The 21,587-nt window shown below is 50.8% G+C and overlaps 1 protein-coding gene and 1 long non-coding RNA gene across 3 annotated transcripts in view; one reads left to right on the top strand and one right to left on the bottom strand.

The window, feature by feature from the left end:
* UBASH3B (ubiquitin associated and SH3 domain containing B) overlaps window positions 1-21,587 on the bottom strand; it is a 141,581-nt gene that overhangs the window by 73,412 nt on the left and 46,582 nt on the right. The window lies entirely within an intron of this gene.
* Window positions 340-10,905, top strand: LOC123600821. Its single transcript, XR_006713839.1, has 2 exons — window positions 340-2,065; window positions 8,468-10,905. It is a non-coding gene; the product is annotated as an uncharacterized LOC123600821 (long non-coding RNA).

Genomic DNA, 21,587 nt, shown 5'->3' with positions numbered 1-21,587 from the left:
AAAGGCCTTTAAAACCTTCTGTTTGATATGATGTAGGTACAGTGGTGGGTACACCATAATAGGTCAGAAATTTCAATACTATTCATTGGAAGAGATGGAAAGGTTTCACGGGCGGGAGAGAAGGAGGGAAGGTAGAATTCTAGCACTAATTTGAAGAGAAGGAGCCATTTGGGGAAACTAGAAGTTTAAAAATAGCTCACCTTTGGGGCACCTGGGTGGCTCAGTCAGTTAAGCGGCCGACTCTTGATCTCTGCTCAGGTCATGATCTCACAGTTTGCGAGATCAAGCCCTGTGTTGAGCTCTGCCCTGACAGCACGGAACCTGCTGGGGATTCGCTCTCTCTCTCTCTCTCTCTCTCTCTCTCTGCCCCTCCCCCACTTACTTGCAAGAGCTGTCTCTCAAAAAAACTTTAAAAAAATAGCTCAACTTTTTAGGTCTTATGGCTAATCCTTATCGAATGGCATCCAGAACGCTGTCAGACCCTTTGAATGGGCATAGGAAATTTCAGGGGAAGACTTCTAGGATAAAGTTGTTGGCATACCCAGGCAACCCTCACTTTAAGGCTATTTTAAATGGGCTTGTCGGCTTATATAATTGAGGCTTGTTGGGAGCTGGAAGAGGGGTGGTGGGAAAACCATGATTCCATCTCCGTTATAAACACAGGAAATAAGTGTGCCACGAAAGGACTTCATAGGTTGTGTTTTACAAGCAGCGGGAGATGCCATGGGAGAACCTAAGCCTACCTTATGGTGAGATGAAGTCCAGCCAGGAGCAAAATTCCTGAGTCTCAGTTAAGATATTGATACCTAAAATGTGAAGAGTAGAAAGGGAAGCCTGGGGAAGCCTGGCTGGCTCAGTGGGTAGAGCCTGTGATTCTTGATCTTGGGGCTGTGAGTTCAAGCCCCATGTTGGATATCGGAAAAAACAAAAAAAGGGGGGTCCAGATGCCCCCTGTCTACATGTTTGAAAGTAATAAATCAAGTGAACAAACTGGTCAATTAAATAGGTCTTACCCTCCTACTTGACAAATATCCCTTCATAACGGCCCGATTAGATTTCTCAAGCTGCTTGGCGTTCTGTGCAGGAGATAGCAGCCAACGATCTACCTGCGGTGTGCCCCCATCCACATTACACTCTGCCCCTGGCTTCTTTGGGTACCAAGAGGGGCCCCCACATGCATGTGGAGTATGTCAAAGCTCTGTACCTCCATGAATAGCTGCACCTTGGTCATCCTCAGGGTTAGAAGTATCTGTCCTCAGGAGGCCAGACATGAGGAAGAAACCCAAGAAACGGGTTCTCAGTCATTTGGGTCTCCAGTATCCCATATGTAGCATTTTTGTCGGGAGCGGGGAGAGGATACCTGGGAGGACACGGGCTCCAGGCAAGCAAATCTCCATGAACCTAAGGAGTCTTCATCTATACTAAAGGGCATGGCCATAGGAAGCCCAGAATGGAGACTTCGGGTCAAGAGCAGGTCCAGGTACAAAAGCTTCATGAACGAGTCACGTGAGAAGGAACAAAGGGAAATGAACTAGGAAGAGTGACATCCCTACACTGTACAGGCTGTGCGTGACTGCAGATCCTTCCGTAGAACTATCGGCGGGCAGAGGTAGCGACAGGGTCACGGTTGGGGGTGTGGGGGAGAGGAAAGGGCCAGATACGGACCGAGGGGTGAGTAAGGAATCAGATATATGTATCGCAACGCGCTGAAGAGATAAGTTCTGTGGCACAGCGTTGGTAATGCATTTCGTGACGGCTGAGCGAGAGAATCTGCCTCAGGATGGGCCTCTCTGGGGGAGTCTGAGGGGCCAGCCTGCGGCAGAAATGGAACCAGAGATGGCACTTGTGTCCACCTGGCAGCCGCTTCCAGAGACAGGGGTGAGCTGGGCATCGGTGACATCACAAAGACAGATGTGCTCAAGGGGAAGCGTTCCAGTCCTTCTGGGTATCCTCTGAGATAAGTAACTAGGAACTCAGGCCAATTACTCTGGGGCCTCCGTACCCTCGTCCTGATCCGGTCAGCCACGCAGTGCCAGCCTCCGTTCTGTCAGGAAGGGGTTTCGCTGTAAGTAGGGAGGGCAAGGGTAGACACCCAGGCCCTATTTTTTTTTTTTTTTTTTTTTTTTTTATTTTTGGGACAGAGAGAGACAGAGCATGAACGGGGGAGGGGCAGAGAGAGAGGGAGACACAGAATCAGAAACAGGCTCCAGGCTCTGAGCCATCAGCCCAGAGCCTGACGCGGGGCTCGAACTCACGGACCGCGAGATCGTGACCTGGCTGAAGTCGGACGCTTAACCGACTGCGCCAACCAGGCGCCCCAGGCCCTATTTTTAAAGAAGACTGCTTATTCTGGAATTTTCCAGACACATACAAAAGCGGAGGGTATTGTCTAACAACCCCACCCCGACCCCTTCAACAATTAACCATGATCAACGTTTTGTCAAACCGTTGGTCTATTCCCCGGCTTTCTCCCCCGCTGGAATATTATTTTATTTTGTTCTACTTTAAATGTTTGCCCATCTGTTTTTGAGAGAGAGAGAGAGAGAGAGAGAGAGAGAGAGAGCACACAAGCAGGGGAGGGGCAGAGAGAGAGAGAGACGGAGACACAGAATCGGAAGCAGGCTCCCAGCTCCACCCTGTCAGCACGGATCCCAACGTGGGGCTCAAACCCACAAACCGTGAGATCGTGACCTGAGCTTAAGTCAGATACTTAACCGACTGAGCCACCCAGGGGCCACCCCCCGCCCCCCGCCCCCCGCCAATATTTTAAAAACAACCCAGACACCAGTATGCATTGCTAATGACTGTTTTTGTCTTTAACACAATCACTGTGCTATTATCATACCTAACATTCACTATCATTCCCTAATATCACTGAATGTCAAATCCACATTTATGTTTCCCTAATCGCCTCCTAAATGTCTTTTTACATTTAGTTTGTTTGAATAGGAGTCAGACAAGGTCCTGGCCATATTTTAGCAGAATGGAAAGCCCCACTTTTTTTTTTTTTTTAGTGTTTATTTATTTTTGAGAGAAGAGCGTGAACGAGTGGGGGGCAGAAAGAGAGGGAGACACAGAATCTGAAGCAGGCCCCAGGCTCCGAGCTGTCAGCACAGAGCCCGACATGGGGCTTGAACCCACGAACCGTGAGATCAAGACCTGAGCCGAAGTCAGAGGCTTAACCGACTGAGCCAGCCAGGCGCCCCGGAAAGCCCTTCTCTGTGGTTTTATGAACTAGAATCTCTCATACACCTTATCCCGAAAACCATTCAGCACCTCAGCGGAACAGAGCCGTAAGGTCAAAACTGATGAGCCTTCATCTTGAGAGTTCTGGACTCTCCAGAAAGATGTCCCCAGTGGGCGCTCGCAGGCAGCTGAGCCCTGGCTGCCTTTGAACAGCTCACTCTGCAGTCCGAGTGTGAGAACCACTGTCCAAAGCTTCCGAGCGCTTGCAGGACTTGGGGCACGGAGCGTCAGCAGACATTCGGTGAGAGTGTGCTCCCGCGTGCTCTGGTACCGCCTTCCGCTTGTCAGGATCTGCTCTTTCTAGTTAAAGGGCAAAAGCAAGCCACGTGGGGTGCCCCAAAGAGCCAAAAACAAGGACTGTGGACAATTCTCTCTCTGCTTCGCCTGACTGGGTGGCCACGAACGCAAGCCTCTCACCCATCAGTCTCTTCATTTCTGAAATGAGAGGGAGGGACTCTGAAATCCCGAAGACCCTCCAGCTCTATCATCCTGCAATCCTCAACTCAGAAGGCACCAAGCGGCCTCTAGATTTCTGGCACTGAGATAGACGGGAGGAGTATGCAGATGCCTCTTCTCTTAGACTACCAACTCTTTATGGGCAGGGGCTGTGTCTTATTCTGGCATTACCGGATTCCAGCAAAGTGCCACGCACGTAATCAGCACTCAAGCGATGATGTCGTTGACAGAAAAACAATCCAACGACCAATTACTGAATATTCACGATGAGCCAGACGTTGCGCGGGGCTAGGGTTCACAAATATCTCCCTGGAGAGGCTACTGTTTCGAGGGGGAGCCGTTCAGTGGAGAAGGAAAGTTATCTAACTAACGGAAGGGGTTGTGGGCCGGAAGGGCTCAGACCCAGAATATACACATCGCGCCGGTCGCCCCCATATACGGGTTTCCTGCTCCTCACGCTGAACGAACCCCACCGAATCCAACAGGAGCACAGTAGAGAGTGGTCCCAGCAAAAAGGAAGCGCAGAAAGCCGTCCGTGCCAATTGACGGAGGGGAACCCCTGCCAAGCAGCACCCAGAGCCCTTTTAAGGGTCAGTCTTCCCAAAGGGAGGCCCACAGGAACGATGCAGATCGCTAAACACTCCATCAGTGAACCCAAGGATTCTAGCGTCCTCCTGAAAACTGAGGACAGATTCACACAGGACAACTGTGTAGTTCCCGTTCGCCACGAGCGAAAACTACCAGGCAGGAGTGGGTCCCGACTGCGAGGTGAGGGCTGGGAGCCCTTGGCACAGGGAACAGGCCTCGCTGGGAGAGGAGGGTGAAGAAGAGACTATTCCAAGTCCCTCCGGGTCCTTATGTAGGACAAGGATTTCTTGAATTCACAAAGCTGGCGCTTGGCAAGGTTTGAAATCATGATCCAGCAGTAAGGTCCTCAAAACCAGGTCCACGTCTGGGAGACAGCGGCTTTATGTGCTACCTAAGCACCAACATGAACCTACTGCCTAGAAAAGACCTCCAGGAAGCTTTCCAGTAAAACAAAACCCAAGTCCCTTTCAAAACATTGACCAGGCTCTGTGGATTCCAGGCAGTGGCATCACCGACCTTTCTCGCCTGGTCCGCACCCCAGGGGCCTCTCCTCACACCGTCCAGCCAGCATGCTGTGCAGAACGGTTAACTCCTGACGTTGGGACCGGCAGTCCCCGACGGTGTCACTAAAGTGTGATTTTAGAACCAAAGAGATCTTCAGAGATCATCTAATCTAGCCCCTCCGCCATTTCACAGACAACTTCCTTCCTGAGTCTCTCCCGCAACCCTAGAGGACGCGGGAAGTTCTCTCTACAGGAAGCAAAGGTGCCCTGTCTTTCTGGCCGGGAAGAGTTTGCCATTCTAGCCAGTTAACAGCCAGCTCTGGCTCACCGCTGCCCTGTGATTGGGACTCTGGAAGTTTCTGTGCACCTCAGCACAGGCAGTGGGAAAAATAAAGGACTTTGCCAACAGATACCACGAAAAACACTCGACTCTGGACGCAGGCAGGCGGGAGGACCCAGCAGGTTGGAGCTTAAAATCAGATACACACGGCCCCAGCAGAGAGTACGGCTGCCAACTGAGACTCAGAAGTTTTGCGAGGAAAAGCTGGAAGGGAGGAAATAAATAAATAAATAAACTAACAACTTGTTAACAATTGCAGTCAACATTTAAAAAAAAAAAAAAAAAAGGATCCTGGGATTGGAGAACAAGAGGAAATATTTCACTGAGAAATCAAAACAGAGCCAGTGTGAGAATCCCTTCCACCAGAAAGCTCAAAGCTGTTTATGAATGTGAAATTAATTATGACTTTCCCCCATGGGAGCCAGGGCGGACAGAATATGGCCCCTATTTTACGTAGCAGGGAGACAAAGTCACAGCACAGCCTCCGCTCCCCTTTGTTCTATTCTAGAAGGAATAACTGGACGAGTCCGAAATTCCTTAACAAGTACAATTTTTGTGTTTCAAAGAGGTCGTTCATATTCTCCCTGGAGCGGATACATATTCTAAAGAAGAAAGGGGGGTGCAGGAAGAATCTAAGCTCGTATTTGCATAAATAAATGCCAGAAGGGTACCCAAGAAAATGAGTAAGGGTGGTTTCTCGTGGGGGCGCCTGGCTGGCGCGGTCGGTTACGTGTCTGACTCCTGGTTTGGGCTCAGGTCGTGATCTCACAGCTCGTGGGTTCCAGCCCCGCACTGGGCTCCACGCTGTTAGCACAGAGCCTGCTTGGAATTCTCGCTCACTCCTTCCCCTGTTCCCTCCCTCTCTCAAAATAAATACACAAACTTACACAAAGAAAGAGCGGTTTCTTGTGGCAGGGCTGGGGACAAAAGGATGGACGGGCATAGGAGCAAGCCTGGCAACGTGTAACTTCTTCGGTCACTTTGCTTTTTGAATGACGAGGACACTCCCTTCGTTAAATAATAAAGTTAAGTGCAAATGTATTTGACACAGAGAGAAAACCAGCGATGGATGGACCCCAGCTTTCCTTTTGAGTAGGCTACATTTTGGGGGGCTGGAGTATATAGTACACGGCTCCTACGTTATCTAAAGATGAGGTGGGGAGAGGGGCAGTATGTCCTGCTCAAGGTCACCTGGAAAAACTCTCCACAGCCTTGCCTGCCGGCCACAGTGGGCATTGGGCGCTCTCCAAAATGGTGGCTGCCCAACACCCACGTTCAACAAGGGTGAGAAACTCAGGTCATTCAGTGGGTTTGCTTCCTTTCTTATTGTTCTGTACTCCTCATGGCAACCAGAATGATTGTATTAAAAGGCACACTTGAGGGGCGCCTGGGTGGCTCAGTCGGTTGGGCGGCCGACTACAGCTCAGGTCACGATCTCGCGGTCCGTGGGTTTGAGCCCTGCGTCGGGCTCTGTGCTGACAGCTCGGAGCTTGGAGCCTGCTTGGGATTCTGGGTGTCTCTCTCTCTCTCTGTCTTTTTTTTTTTTTTTTTTTTTTTTAACGTTTATTTATTTTTGAGACAGACAGAGACAGAGCATGAACGGGGGAGGGGCAGAGAGAGACAGGGAGACACAGAATCGGAAGCAGGCTCCAGGCTCTGAGCCATCAGCCCAGAGCCCGACACGGGGCTTGAACTCACGGACCATGAGATCGTGACCTGAGCTGAAGTCGGAGGCTTAACCGACTGAGCCACCCAGGCGCCCCTGGGTGTCTCTCTCTCTGTCCCTCCCCTGCTCACGCTCTGCCTCCACCTGTAATGCCTTGCCCCTTTCTTCTACCTGGAGGATTCCTGCTCATGCTTTAAAATCAAATGCCATCGCCTCTAGCTCGGGCTTAGCCCCAGCCCCTTCATGGCACACGGTTCTCCGGACGTCCCGTTACCGCACTTCCCACTTGCCTGGGCGACTTTATGTGGCAATAATCCATTTCTGTGTCTGCCTCCCAGTGAACTGTGAAATCCTACGAGGCGGCACCCATGGTTGTCCTTTGTGCCACAGTGGTGGCCCCAGAATGGGATGTTTGCTGCGCAGCAGAGACCCTAGCAGCCCCTTTCGCGCGCCTGCCTCCATTCCCGCGATGCTCACCATTATAACCCGAGGCAGTGGGTACCAGCGTCAGCGCGACCCTACAGATGAGGAAACCGAGGCACGGCCACATTAAAAAGTTACGAGGCCAGTAGGTGGCACAAAATCTGCCTCGAGAGCCCTAATTTTAACCAGGATGCCATAATGCCTCTAAGTAAATAAATGAATAAAGTAACTGGAAGTCACTGGACTCCTCCTAAGACCAAGGTCCTCTGGGTTTCAATTTCTGAATTCCCAAGAACAGCAGCCACACTGGGGATCGGGGCGGGGAGGGCACCTGCGAAGTCAACCCAGCCTTTCGGCTGCAGGGGCTCAAAATGGTACAGGCCCGGCCGGAACCAAAGAGCCCAGCGCTCTGGTTACCTTTCCAAGCTGACATGTCCTCCTCACCCACCAGAACCAGAAAATCCACTCAGAGTTTCCCATACCCACCCCCAGGGCCACCCTGCATCCTTCCCATTATAAGGAAACTTGAGATTCTGAGGTTTCTTCCTGATGAGCTAGCTCCAAACACAATGCACATGGAAAAAGAGGCAAGATTTACCACCAACTCTCCACGCCAGTGGTCAGTGGTTTCTGCCTATGCACTTCAGGATTCTTTCTTGGAACTGGGCTGACGGATCTGTGTGGGCATGAAGGCCTGTCTGGGGCCCCCACCCCACTCAGCTGCTGATGGTGCGGCGCCTTCAGGGTGAGGCTGGCCTGTCTACCGTCGTTGCCTCACAGCCCAGATAACCAATATGGTCGGAAGCCCCAAAATGCTGCCTCAAGGGCCTGTACTCTCACTCTCTTCTCCAAACCTGCTCAGAGCTGCCCTCAGGGAAGAAGAGTTGGATCTGGTGAGTAAGACTGCTGGTAAACAGTCAGAATATGAGGAGAAACCAACACCCCCAGGGTAACAGAGAGATGGGAGAACGAGTCTCCAGGGGGCGAGCACAGAGGAAGTTTCGGCCTCCAGCTTGGGGACAAAGGCCGTGGGCTGGACCCCACCATTCCCTGAGAGCCTCGCGGTAAGTTATTTACCGTATTTGAGCCACATCTGCAAAAGAGGTTAACAGCTTCCTCATGTGTTGTGAGGAACAAACGAAATATTATATACAAAAGGCCTTTGTAATCTAAACAGTGGTTTCCAAGCCTCATTAATTGTCAGGATTGCCAAGGATTTTTTTTTTTTTTCCTCTTAAATTACAGATTTCTGGATCCTTCTCAAACCTACTGAGTTACATTCTCCAGAGGAAGCGTCCAGGAATCTGTATTTTCAAAGACACCCCCCCCCCCCCCGGCCCCGGATGCTTCTGAAGCACAACCACAATTATACAGCACCGTACAAAGGTTGGTGTTGCTGCGATTCTGTGGAGAGATAGCAGCTCTGAGTACTATGCTAAGAGGGAACCCTCTAGAGCTGCCTGACTTCCAAGTGGAGGATTTCCAAGGGGTGTCACTTCACGACGGAGGTCCGGGGAAGAAGCCCAATGAATTTAGGGAATCCATGAACTTGGGGAGTGCAGCTCTCCATGGACGTATAGATGGTTCCTTCTGCCTTCAAACGTTCTCCTGGCAAGAGAACAGCCCCCTAAATACACAGAGACACGCAGACAGTGCCCCTCTGTCTCAGAACCTGCAGAAGCTGTAAGTTGCAGAGGGATACCCACAGTAGAAGCCAACCATCAAGTGTTTGAGGCTATCCAGGAGTACAAGGGAGAACCAGGCGGGCACCTGTCCCTGCTGAGGGGAGCACCCGAAGCGAAAGTCCTGCATAGCCAGGAAGCGAGAACAGAAGCCCTGGGACCTGGAGCCCGCCGGGCCCCCCACCAGGACCAGCGATGAGCAAACCACTACCCTCTCTTGTGCCTCTGGCTTTCATCTGTGAAACGTGGACACAACTTGTCCGCTACAGGAAGCTTCCGTGAGCATCAAACGAAATAACGGATGTGAAGGGTCGCGGAGCGTTACGAAAAGCCGTGCAAATGCAACGCAACGTTTCTGTTCTTCCAAAGGAGCAGGACTACCACACCCTCCCACAAACACGAAACTTTCTCCAAAGAACCAGAAGTCTGTGCAACCGATTCGTTCGATACCAAGTAGCCTCCGTGAATCTCATGCTTTGCCTCCCCGAGGAAAAGAAGCCTCACTCCCCTAAGAGACCGCCCCAAAGAAGCGCGTGGCTTGCTTCTGGATCTCCCCCACCGCGGGACCCAGTGCAGGTGGAGTGCGCTAACCGACGTGGGAGGGGAGGGGTGCTGCAACCTCGAAGAGGTTATGTTAGGTGACTTCGAAAAGAAGGGTTAAAAGTGAAAAAGATCCTGGAAGGCTTTTCAAAACCACTAAGTAACAAATGTAGCTCCCACCTCCCACCCACGCACCACTGGAAATAACTTTAAATAATGCATCTGAGAATGTCTGCAGAACAGGCAGTCTGGATTAAGGCCTTTTGAAGGGATGGCGTTCCAACAAGGATCCTTTCAGGCGCATCATCTTGAGAACCACTGAATTCTCAGGCAAGTTCACCCTGACAAGTATCTTTAGCCAAGCCTGGCGACAGAGCTGAGATCTTGGCATGCTGACTCCCCCCACGTGGAAAAAGACTTTATGGCCAAAAAGGCCCGGGAGCCCTCCCGGCCACCGCGTTACCCCAACTCCTACCCCAACAGTGTTGTGTGGAAGGCTCGCCTACTCTGTGTGACCAGAATTCCATAAAGAGCCTGGCTGGTCGCTGGGATGTTGTAGAAACGCAGCCATCGCCATTTACTCTCTTTAACAAGCATCGACCGAACCCCTACCTTGCGCCGGGCGCTGTTCTGGCCCTTGCGGATGCAGCGGGGAACAAAACATACACAAATCTTCGCCCTCGCGCAGCCTGTGTTGTTGGACAGAGGGCGGACAAGAAATACGTAGATATAGGCCCGTGCCTTCCAGCAAGTATTTTGGACAGGAGTAAGGAGGGAACGGTGGGAGGGAATCCCTGTTCTACGCAGGGTGGTCAAAGATCACGGGTGAATCCGGGAGGGAGCGAAGCATGCGGTCATCTGCGGGAAGAGCCTTCCTGGCGGAGATCAGCGGGCGCAAAATGCTCCTGCCAGTGGCACACTGAATGCACTCCGGCCACAAGCAGCAGGGCCTGAGGCTTCCGTTGAATGAGCAAGGAAGGTGATGGGAGAGAAGATTCACAGGTAGCAAGGGAACAGCCCTGGTAAGGACTTGCAGCCTTCAGATTTTTACCTTGACCGTGATGGAGAAAACATGGGGGGCATTTGGGGCGGTGGAGTAGTACAATCTCTCCTATGCTTTAGAAGTACCTCCATGACCGAGGTGCCTATTTGCACCCTAAGGAGATGCTGACCATGGAGGCTGGAAAACACGAGAGGGGCCTGGGCTGGGGACAGAATGGAGGGGCTGACAGCCCATGGCTGGTATTCGAAGCCAGGAGTCTGGATGAGACAGAAGAGAAGAGGTGCGTGTCTCGGCCGGGGGGCCCTCCAACTCTCACAGAGAGTGGACAGGAACCTGCACAGGTGTCAGGGCAGAAGCAGCCAATGGGGTAGGGACACTCAGAACTGACTCCCGGCCGCCCCGGGTCTGCCACAAGCGTCTCTCTCTCAAAATAAACAAAGATTAAAAAAAAAAAAAAAGTTTTTTTCATGTTTAGTTATTGTTGAGAGACAGAGCATGAGCGGGGGAGGGGCAGAGAGAGAGCGAGACACGGAATCCGAAGCAGGCTCCAGGCTCCGAGCTGTCAGCACAGAGCCCGACGTGGGGCTCAGACTCACGAACCACAAGATCATGACCTGAGCCGAAGTCGGACGCTCCACCGACGGAGCCACCCAGGCGCCCCAGAAGTTTAATTCTTCTTCAAGACTCCGTTCTTAATTTTAGGTTTTGCAAGAAGAGAAACAGCTAGAATGATCTCTCCAGCTGCTAACGCTGTCACTGCCTTTGCTTACAGGCTCCCTGGCTCATACGATGGGATAGATGCTGGGTTCTGATGAGCTAATGCACGCTACAAGTCTTTTGATCTCAGAGACTTACTTGGAGGAGGTGGAGGGAGAAGGAATATAATCCTTTTAAAGACTTTCAGGTGAAGGGCGCCTGGGTGGCTCAGTCGGTGAAGTGTCCGACTTGGGCTCAGGTGATGATCTCACATCACAGCCCCTGGGTTTGAGCCCCGTGTCAGGATCTGTGCTGATAGCTCAGAGCCTGGAGCTTGCTTCGGATTCTGGGTCTCTCTCTCTCTCTCTCTCTCTGCCCCTCCCCTGTGTCTCTGTGTCTCTCTCAAAAATAAACATTAAAAAAATATATTAAAAAAAAAAAAGACTTTCAGGTCCTTGAAAGCTTCCTCAGTGGTTTCTTTTCTGCCACCAACGTCACTAAAGTGACTCTCAGATTCCCACATACTCCAGAAAGCTTCCCGGGTTAATTTAGCACAGACACAGGATCGTGGACATTAGTGCGCATCTAAACCAAGCCCCTGAGGAGGACAACGAAGCTCAGAGAGAGGACTGACTTTCTGTCCCTCCCCATGATTAGCTGTGTGGTCTCGGGCAGTTACTTTCAACCTCAGTGCGCTAGTTAAGGCATCTGTAAAATGGGCAATTACAAGAACACCCGCCATCTTGGGTTCTGATGAGAATTAAGACCGTCGTTACGTGCACGATTCTTAGAACGGTGGCTCGCACATGCTACGTGCTCAACAGTGTCATTCTTAAAAATTTTTTTTTTTCAACGTTTATTTATTTTTGGGACAGAGAGAGACAGAGCATGAACGGGGGAGGGGCAGAGAGAGAGAGGGAGACACAGAATCGGAAACAGGCTCCAGGCTCTGAGCCATCAGCCCAGAGCCCGACGCGGGGCTCGAACTCACGGACCGCGAGATCGTGACCTGGCTGAAGTCGGACGCTTAACCGACTGCGCCACCCAGGCGCCCCTCAACAGTGTCATTCTTAATTTCTATCGCACAAGTCCCTCAGAAGGTTTGTGTCGGAGGAGCAGGGTCATAAGGCAGTCCGACCTGACACAAACCCTGACACTGAACCTTATCCTTCCCTCCACAAAAGGCCCAACTACCGTGAGTGAGCTTTTAATCTCTGCCCCTCTGTGATCGCTTTATCCACTCTAACCGAAAAGATTTTCTTTATCCCACACTATGAATTAAAAAGGACTATTATCGGGGCGCCCGGGTGGCTCAGTCGGTTGAGCGTCCGACTTCGGCTCAGGTCACGATCTCACGGTCCGTGAGTTCGAGCCCTGCGTCGGGCTCTGGGCTGACGGCTCGGAGCCTGGAGCCTGCTTCGGATTCTGCGTCTCCCTCTATCTGACCCTCCCCCGTTCATGCTCTGTCTCTCTCTGTCTCAAAAATAAGTAAACATTAAAAAAAAAAAATTAAAAAATAAAATAAAATAAATAAAAAGGACTATTATCAAGGGTCTGAGGAGGGTTTTGCTATTTGCTTTTACATAGATCATATACTCAAGCCTCACACAGTCCCCTGAGGCAGCTCAACTATCCCATTTCACAGGTCAGGAGGGTTCAATCTCGTGCCCAAGGTCACAGGGCTGTAGGTGGCAGAGCTGGGAGTCAAACAAGTCCCTGGGACCCCAGAGCCTCTCTCCTTCCACAAGCCTGCCCAGCACTGAATGGTGACACCAGGTACAAAGGGGTCAGTGATCCGCCCACATTCTGAGGCTCTCGGGCCTTGTTAGGTTGTTTTGAAACAAGAAAAGCTGGTCCGCCTGACTAGATTCTGTTTTTTATTTATTTTTAAAAGGCTGTGAGCTTTGTACTTATTTTTTTAATGTCTTATTGATTTTTAAGAGAAAGAGAGAGAGAGAGAGAACGAGCATGTGAGCAGGGGAGGGGCAGAGAGAGGAAGGGAGAGAGAGGATCTGAAGCGGGCTCTGCACCGAGAGCCCGACGCAGGACTCGAACCCACGCACTGCAAGATCGTAACCCGAGCCAACGTCAGACACTTAACCGACGGAAGCACCCAGGAGCCCCCTGCGCTGCATTTTAAAGCCCTGACTAGGCAGGTACGTATGCATCTCCTGTCTTGGAGAGGTCTGAGACCCAGGTGAGAAACCCGCTTGCAGCTGTATTCATTTTCACCGCACAGCTCACAGGGAGGGGCCGGGTTGTCGCGGGTAGGAGGGGAAGGGAACAGGAAATCATTTGCTGGTGGTTGACCAGGCCCCCTGTGACTTCTCTGAGTTACAGAAGTGCCACCAACAGTCACAGCAGCTCCTGAGAACCACGAGCATCTTGGGGTCAGCCAGAAGGCACCTGTGGTGACAGCACGGGGTGTGGCAGTGGAAAATAACACAACCTCCAAGGGCCCGTTTCCCGCTTTGTGAACACCAGAGTACTAGAAATGCTAATTTTAACCGCCATGCCCCCAGCCCCCTCCGAGGGCGACCGACATTTATAGAAGCGTCTTTGCTATTTGTAGGGTTTCTCCCTCTACTGATCTGGAGCCACAGCCATGCCCAATGCATATGGTGGAGGCCACAGGGTCCAGATGGCCTGGGTGGGGGTGAGGCCACCCCATCCCCACCCCATCTCCGCTGCTGCCGAGATATCTCGTCCCCTTCTAGATTTTAATGGGATTATCTCGTTGGGCTACAGCGTCCAATCACTTCTCTCGGGGTGAAGGGGGGAGGGGGGACCCGACAGTCCCACTGTCAGCCAGCCTCGGGTATGGCAGCTCCAGGGCCAGACAATGAGGATCCGGAAGGTAGGCCTTCCCAGGAAGCGGAAGAGACAAGTTCCGTGTCTCCGGGCCTCCCCCGTCTTATGCTAAGACTCCAGGGAGTCTGGCTGTTATTTGCAGATTATTCTGGGACCCGGGGGACAGGGGTGTCTGCCATATGGAGGCAGGCCATAGGGGACCTCCAGGAGACGGGGCTGGTCCCAAGAAGAGCCCTGATCCTGAGCTGCTGGCGAAGGTTGCAGTTTGGGACGCGGGAGCCTCAGCTGTGCTATGGGAAAATGAGGCAGGAGGGGGAGGGAAGGAGAGGAAGCTGTAATGGCCAGGACCCCACCACCACACGGCATTTCTGCGTCTACAGAGGGCCACTGTGACAGCAACAGGAGACTCCACCTCCGGGTCCCCTCTGCACGGTCCCCACGCCGCTAACCCCCATGCGGAGAGGTGAGGGAGTACCGGCGTGGAGAACAGGGAAAGAAGCCTCTGCCATCTCCCCCACCCTTGGAACATTTTCAAAAGAGAGGAAAATGGAGTTTTGACTACAGTTCAAGGGGCTGAACTCCACGACCCCTAGTCTTCGAGGGAGGGGCGCCGTCTCTGTCGCAGACGGTCCCGCGGCTGGGGGGTGGGGAGCCACCCTCTCTTTGTGGTTTGCAGAACCTGGCAATGGCTAGGAAGCCATATGTTGTGTTCTGAGACTCCAGCATAAACTTCTGCTGGATGTTTGGATTTGGGTTGTTTAATTATTCCCTGTTTGGGGAGAGAGAGAAAAAAAGGGGGGTGTGTCCCTGTGTGCGCTTCAAAGGGGGTGGGGACGAGGAGGGACAGCCGGTGCCGTGACGGGCTTTCCGAGCAGGGTTTCGCCAGCAAGGTCCACGGTGTCCTCTAGGGAGCCGATGGGGTAAACGGCCCTAAAGATAATAGTTCAGCTGATACGACACCAGTCACGGGGGGGTCTACTGAACCACAAGCTGTCTGGGGGATCGCTGCGGAGCTTAATAAAGCAGCCTGTGTGCCCGCTTCATTCTTAACAGACACTGACAGGAGCGCTCCGATCGGTCCCAGAGATGGCAGCGAGGCAAAGTCTTTCCAGATGAAAAAAAAAAAAAAAAAAAAAAAAATCACACCCCCAACTGCCAATCAGCGATGAGAAATACCATTTCTTGAATGTTAACTGATCTCCCAAGCACCACTTTCTTTTTAAAAATTTTTTTTTTCAACGTTTATTTATTTTTGGGACAGAGAGAGACAGAGCATGAACGGGGGAGGGGCAGAGAGAGAGGGAGACACAGAATCGGAAACAGGCTCCAGGCTCTGAGCCATCAGCCCAGAGCCTGACGCGGGGCTCGAACTCACGGACCGCGAGATCGTGACCTGGCTGAAGTCGGACACTTAACCGACTGCGCCACCCAGGCGCCCCTCAAGCACCACTTTCAATCGTCAGAATTCTGTCATAGAGCTGCTATTATTCTACAAACCCACTTTCGAGATGAGCAAAGGAGAAGGTAAGTCATCTGTACGAGGTTATGCCCGCAGCGTGTGGGATCTGCGCTTGGACTCAGGTTTGCCTGCTACCTCTGCTCTTGGCTACTATCCTGCCCTGCCGTCCCATCACCAGCTGGCAATTTCCATGCTGGACTCCGGCAGCTGGCACAGCCTCACTTGTGACCCAAGGCTAGAGGAGGAAGCACACTTATGAAGGGTTTAAGCTTAATTCCTACCGGCCATTAAGATCTCCAGTGTTAGGGGCGCCTGGGTGGCTCGGCTGGTCAAGCGTCCAACTCTTGATCTTGGCTCAGGTCATGATCTCGTGGTTCATGAGTTTGAGACCCGAGTTGTGCTCTGCACTGACAGTGCGGAGCCTGCTTGGGATTCTCTCTCTCCCCACCTCCCTCTGCCCCTCCCCTGCTCGTGCACTCTCTCTCTCTTTCGAAATAAATAAATAAACATTAAAAATATATAGATATATATATTTAAGAAAGTCTGGGGAATAATAAAGTTTAAGAAAGAAAAACATCTCTGGTTTTACTGATGAGGAAACAGAGCGTCACAAGTAATTTGTTCAAAGGCACACAACAAAGCCACAGCCCAGCCAGGAATCAGCAATTCAATCAGGAGTTCGATCCTATGTTTTCTCCATTTTATCGCCCGGTCTCTGGACCAGGTGCCTGGAGGAAGAGGTCTGCCTCTCTATCGCTTCACATAGTAAAGCCAAGGTAGGAAAGGAAGCTCAGATTTTCTTAAATGTTGCATAAATAGGTTTAGCTGGGATCTTGGAAAAGACTTGAACCTGAAGCCCACTGGGTTGCAACTTCAGGGAGGCAGATTTGCGAAGAACTTCCTAATCATCAAACATGTCGACGCAAGAATGGGTTGCCTTGTGGGGTGGACAGCTCCACAATGATGGAGAAGTTCAAGCACAATCTTGGTGAACCCCTGGTGATCCTGGAGAGGAAATCCAGTGACCAACTGGTATTTTAGCTGTCTAGTATTTGACCACCAGTCTTAGGGAGCATCCCATATAAGTGAGAGGGGAGCCCCAGGAGGGAAGCCAATGGGGCAGATGTTCTCTCCTTCAGCTTCCCGCCAGAAAATACCCAGGTGTATGACCTAGACTTTGCCACTCAACTGCTCCCGTCAAGGCCTTGGAACCTTAAAAGAGTGACCCAAAATGCAGGGGTGGTGGCCACGATCCTTGGTTCCTGTTTTCAGAGCCTGGCTATCCAACTTCCAGGTCAGATACATGAGGTACCTAAAAAACTTCTAGGTTAGCCAGATGTGGTTTCTGACATGGGATACGAGCATCTAATGCAAAACTAGATTTAGATCAGGTCACCACGCTGGCCACACAGGTCCGGTGCAACTCAGTAAAAATACAGATTCCAAGTTCCCAGGTTCAATGGAACCCACCCAATCAGAAGCTTCAGAGGTGTACTGGAAAAATCTACTTATTTTATTTATTTATTTTTTAATTTTTTTTTTTCAACGTTTATTTGTTTTTGGGACAGAGAGAGACAGAGCATGAACAGGGGAGGGGCAGAGAGAGAGGGAGACACAGAATCGGAAACAGGCTCCAGGCTCTGAGCCATCAGCCCAGAGCCTGACGCGGGGCTCGAACTCACAGACCGCGAGATAGTGACCTGGCTGAAGTCGGACGCTTAACCAACTGCGCCACCCAGGCGCCCCAAAATCTACTTATTTTAAAGCTCCCCAGATGATTCTGACATGTAGCCAGATTTAGAAGAGGCTGGAATAAATAATCTCTATAGTTCCCAAATGAAAGTACTAGGATTCTTGAAAAACTCTTACCAAGAACTTGGGCATGACTCTCAGAACAATGAAAGGGGTCTATTCAGTGGATTCTTGAACAATGCAAGGGTTAGGGGCACTGACCCCTGCACAGAAATCTCACATGTAACTTTTGACTATCCACAAGCTTAACTACTAATAACCTACTGTGGACTGGAAGTCTTACTAATAACAGACACATATTGTGTCTATGCGTTATGATTAACCTGTATTTTGTATATGTGTTCCTTTCTGTATTAAAATTTTTTTTTAATGTTTATTGATTTTTGAGAAAGAGAGATACAGAGTGAGAGAGAGAGAGAGACAGAGACAGAGAGTGAGCAGGGAAGGGCAGAGAGAGAGGGAGACACAGAATCTGAAGCAGGCTCCAGGCTCTGAGCTGTCAGCACAGAGCCTGATGCGGGGCTCGAACTCACGAACTGTTAGATCATGACCTGAGCCGAAGTCACAGGCTCAACCAACTGAGCCACCCAGGTGCCCCCTCCATTCTGCAGTCTTACAAGAAAGCTAAAGAAAACATTCACAAGATACACTTATAATGCTGTACTGTAAACAATCTGTGTATAAGCGGACCCACCCAGTTCAAAGCTGCATTGTTCAAGGGTCAACTGTAGTTACATTTGCTAACAAGAAGGATATCTCCCTGGATCATAACCTTCACTCCCCAGAGGCTAAAGCTCAGAGATCCCTTCCATTTCCACAGGACATTCCTTTCCAAAGGCGTTCACATCTACAGATCTTTACCACTGGCTACCATTGTCCTATCCCTTCCTCAGGAGGATAAGATCTGTGTGTTTGTGCACATGTGTTCGATCCTCCGATGTCAAGCCAGCACAAGCCCTTTTACTTCGCAGACCATGGCCTCCCTTCCTCATGGGGTGCTGCTTTAAGATTTACCTTCTGTGCGCCCCAAGGAAAACCCCAGCCCCATTCTGAGCCTTCACTTTCCTGCCTGAAGTGAGGAACCCCAACACCAAGCTACTGTCTTGGTCCCACCGCCTAAGAAGGACAAAGCGAGGCTGAGAGGTTGGCACATCGTCACCCCTGGCTTCTGGTTATGAAGGCTCAGAAAGTTGGCATTTTAGAGCAGGAAGACGAACATCCAACTTCCTGCGGCTCACCATTGCTCATTCATCCTGAAGCAACATCCCCATTTCTCCTGCAAACAACTGCTTTTCAGAAGCTGTGCTTGAGGCTATTGATACTTTACGTATTTCATGGGCTTCTTCGTGTGTGTGTGTGTGTGTGTGTTTATTTTTTAACACCATAGGTAGGAAGGGATGTGCAAAGCACATAGCCCCCTCCCTTTGCATCCCAGCACTTAGATTTAGACAAGGTACTTTCTGGCACCTTCTGGAAATTCTGTAGCCTCCCTTGGTAGCCTTCCTGGTACTCAACAAGGCTAGAGAATGCAAGAGACTTGGGCCAAGTGGGTCCCGGCAGTGACAAACCATCACTCGGGGGCAGGATGGAAGGAGGCGTGGGAGCCTCTGGGTCCATTCAGCCTGCTGAGAAAGCCCATCTCGTGTGACCACCCCCCCCCCCCCCTTCTCTGGAGGATGCTTCCAGATCCACCGTGGGCACGTATCTGCCAAGGCGGCCCCTCGGGAAAGTCAACCAACCTCCTACTTCCTCACCCTAGAGCTTGAGATCAGCCACCATCCTCAACAGGACCTTGAGGACAACTTGGCCATCTGGTTTCTGTACAAGCTGCAGCCATACAGTGCACATAAATTTATCTTCCAGAGCCTTCCAAATGTACACAGCTGAATTCTACTGCTGACTTTGGCACTTGCTCCTGGTATCTGAGAAGAACAGATTCAATTAAAAAGGAAGTAACAGATGCTGCAAATCACTCCCTCATTTTGAGAGAAGGTTTTTTTTCTTTTTTTCTTTTGCAAATGGCCCGAATTACTTGATGATGAACAGCAATGCAGCAAAAAAAAAAAAAAGCTGGCATGACAAGTTCCAGCTTGGCTTCAAGCCAAGGGGAAGCTGTGGGTTCTTCCTCCTAGGTGGTCTTTATGCCCTGGCACATTCTTTTGTCTGGCCTGGGTATTGTGCAGAGAACTTGGCCGAAGGTAGGGAATGGACAAGATGAACTCAGCGTGCCTTCTTAGCCTTGGGATTCTTTGCTCTTACCCCCTTGTTTTCACAGTGTCCTCGCGAGGGCTATGTGTGGACATCAGAGACAGAATTAGTATCCCTATTTTAGGGGTGGGAGAAGAAAGGCCCCAGGAAAGGAAGGTATTTCCCCAAACGTAAACACAGGAAACCAGTGCTGTCAGGCAGGAAACCTCGGTCCTTTTCCCATGTGCATCTATGCTCAGTACACAGAGTGATGTAGTAATGGGGCTGAGGCCAGACTGAAGTGCCCCAGAGCAAGCTCAAGAGAATCACACATGTAGGTATTCCCGTGTCCTCAAAAGCCACTTGACGGTTGGTTGCCAATGCTCAGCCTTCCCCGCCTGCCATTCAGACCTGCTCGGCAATTGCACGTCCTGGCCTGAGCTCAGCTCCTGGCTGCCTGCGACTCCGGAGGCCATCTTGTCATCGATGACTTGCGATAGAACCCCGCTAGCTGGAGACTCAGGTGAGGAAAAAGAAAGGAGTTGGATTTTTGCTTGGAATCCTGTTGCCTCTCCTCTTTTTTCCCCCCTAGGTCCTAGAACACTAAAAAGATTAAGAATCCCAGGGTTTAGACAGAAGATGGGGTGCCCCACACCAAGGAAAAAAAAAAGACCTCTGCTGAAGAGAGTTTGGGAGCCTGGAACAGCAAGGCTGAGAAGCTTCCTTGCCAGAGATTTTGAAGAGGAAGGATGGGGCTCCCTTTGGGGGAATTGGCTGAGGGGATCCTGCCTGGATCCAGAGGCACAAAGTCAGGAGTGCTCACACTTTTTTCCCCATGAATCTTGCCTCACGACAGTCCTCAAGCGACAGGGCTCCCACAATTCCTAACCCCAGGATTTTACCGGTGACCTTATTGTCTGAGACAAGAGTCAACGGCCTGTCAATGAAAGGCGTGATTTGAAAATTAGGATTGTTCCAGAAGACTCAAGATATGCTTAGCTATTCCCGTGACCTCTCCACCACCTCCCCTCCCCACCTCCCAAAGCCTACGCCTTGGGCTTCCTTTCCCTGTGGAACAAGAACACAAAAACTCTAGGGAGGCGTGGGCAGCATGGGCAATAATGGCCTCATCTCCACAACTACCAGGACACTCCCAAACTTGCTCTGCCTCATGGTCCTGAGCCTTCTCTAAAGCACATCTATTTCTGTCTTCTAACTTGACTTCCGTTGGGCTCATCTCCCTTCGTGGTGGGGAGCTGGAAGGCCAGGCCTTCCATCATCTTAAATCCATGACTGAGAATACACTTTCAATCCCAGGAGAAAGAACGAATGAACAAACGAATGAATGAACCCAAACAAAAAATGGCTTAGAGCCCTAGCTTCTGAGACGCTGATAATCTCTTCCCGGTCTCTAGGAGAATGAACCAGGTGGGGACTTTACAAAGGTGGGGACTTTACAAAGGGGACTTTACAACACCCTTAGACTAGACAAGGCCACCGAAGGTATCAGGTCCTGATGATTTGAAACGTTTCTGCTGATCACAGGCCCACACCTGGAAAGAGTTAACCATCAACTGCTGGGGATATTTTCCTGGTCTTTAACAAGGGGATCAAAGTAGCAGGACACATGTGCATTGAATCTCTCATTTTTCCAACACCCACACATGTTCCCCTTCTGATTTACTGAAGTTCATGCTCACTTATCAGGCAATACACTTAGTGGCTTCCACTGGGGCCGACCCACAAGTGATGAAATCGCAGGTCTTCCCCAAATCCTTCACTCCGGAAATCGCTCCTACAATGAGGCTACTTTTTACAAAGTCGACATAAAAGGTGGGGATGGGGACAGGCGGGTGAAATTTCAAGTGTGAATGAGTTTCTCACGGTTAAGTTGGCTGGTTCTGAGGGAGACATGAGAATGCTCCCCGAATTAAGGAAGGTGATGTGTTGAACACTTACACCCCAGAAACCAAGCTGGATGCATCACATACCTGTTCTCCTTTCCTACCCAACAACTACGACAGAGGGATTATTCACATTCTGCTCATTCAGGCCCAGACTGGGGCCTTGTCCCACGTCCCATGGCTCCTGGAACATAAAGCCAGGACTCAAACAAACACCAAACTTGGAGATGTTCTGATTCTAAAATTGGTGTAAGCCTTCTGAGAGACACAAGTGAATAAATTTGACAATAAAATGGACAACAAAATTTGTTGGAAGAATGAACATATAGGT

The sequence above is a fragment of the Leopardus geoffroyi genome, chromosome D1 (genome assembly GCF_018350155.1).
Source record: "Leopardus geoffroyi isolate Oge1 chromosome D1, O.geoffroyi_Oge1_pat1.0, whole genome shotgun sequence".
Classification (NCBI taxonomy): Eukaryota; Metazoa; Chordata; class Mammalia; order Carnivora; family Felidae; genus Leopardus; species Leopardus geoffroyi.
Note: the sequence above shows the minus strand (reverse complement) of the source record. Positions and strands in the feature narration are given on the sequence as shown.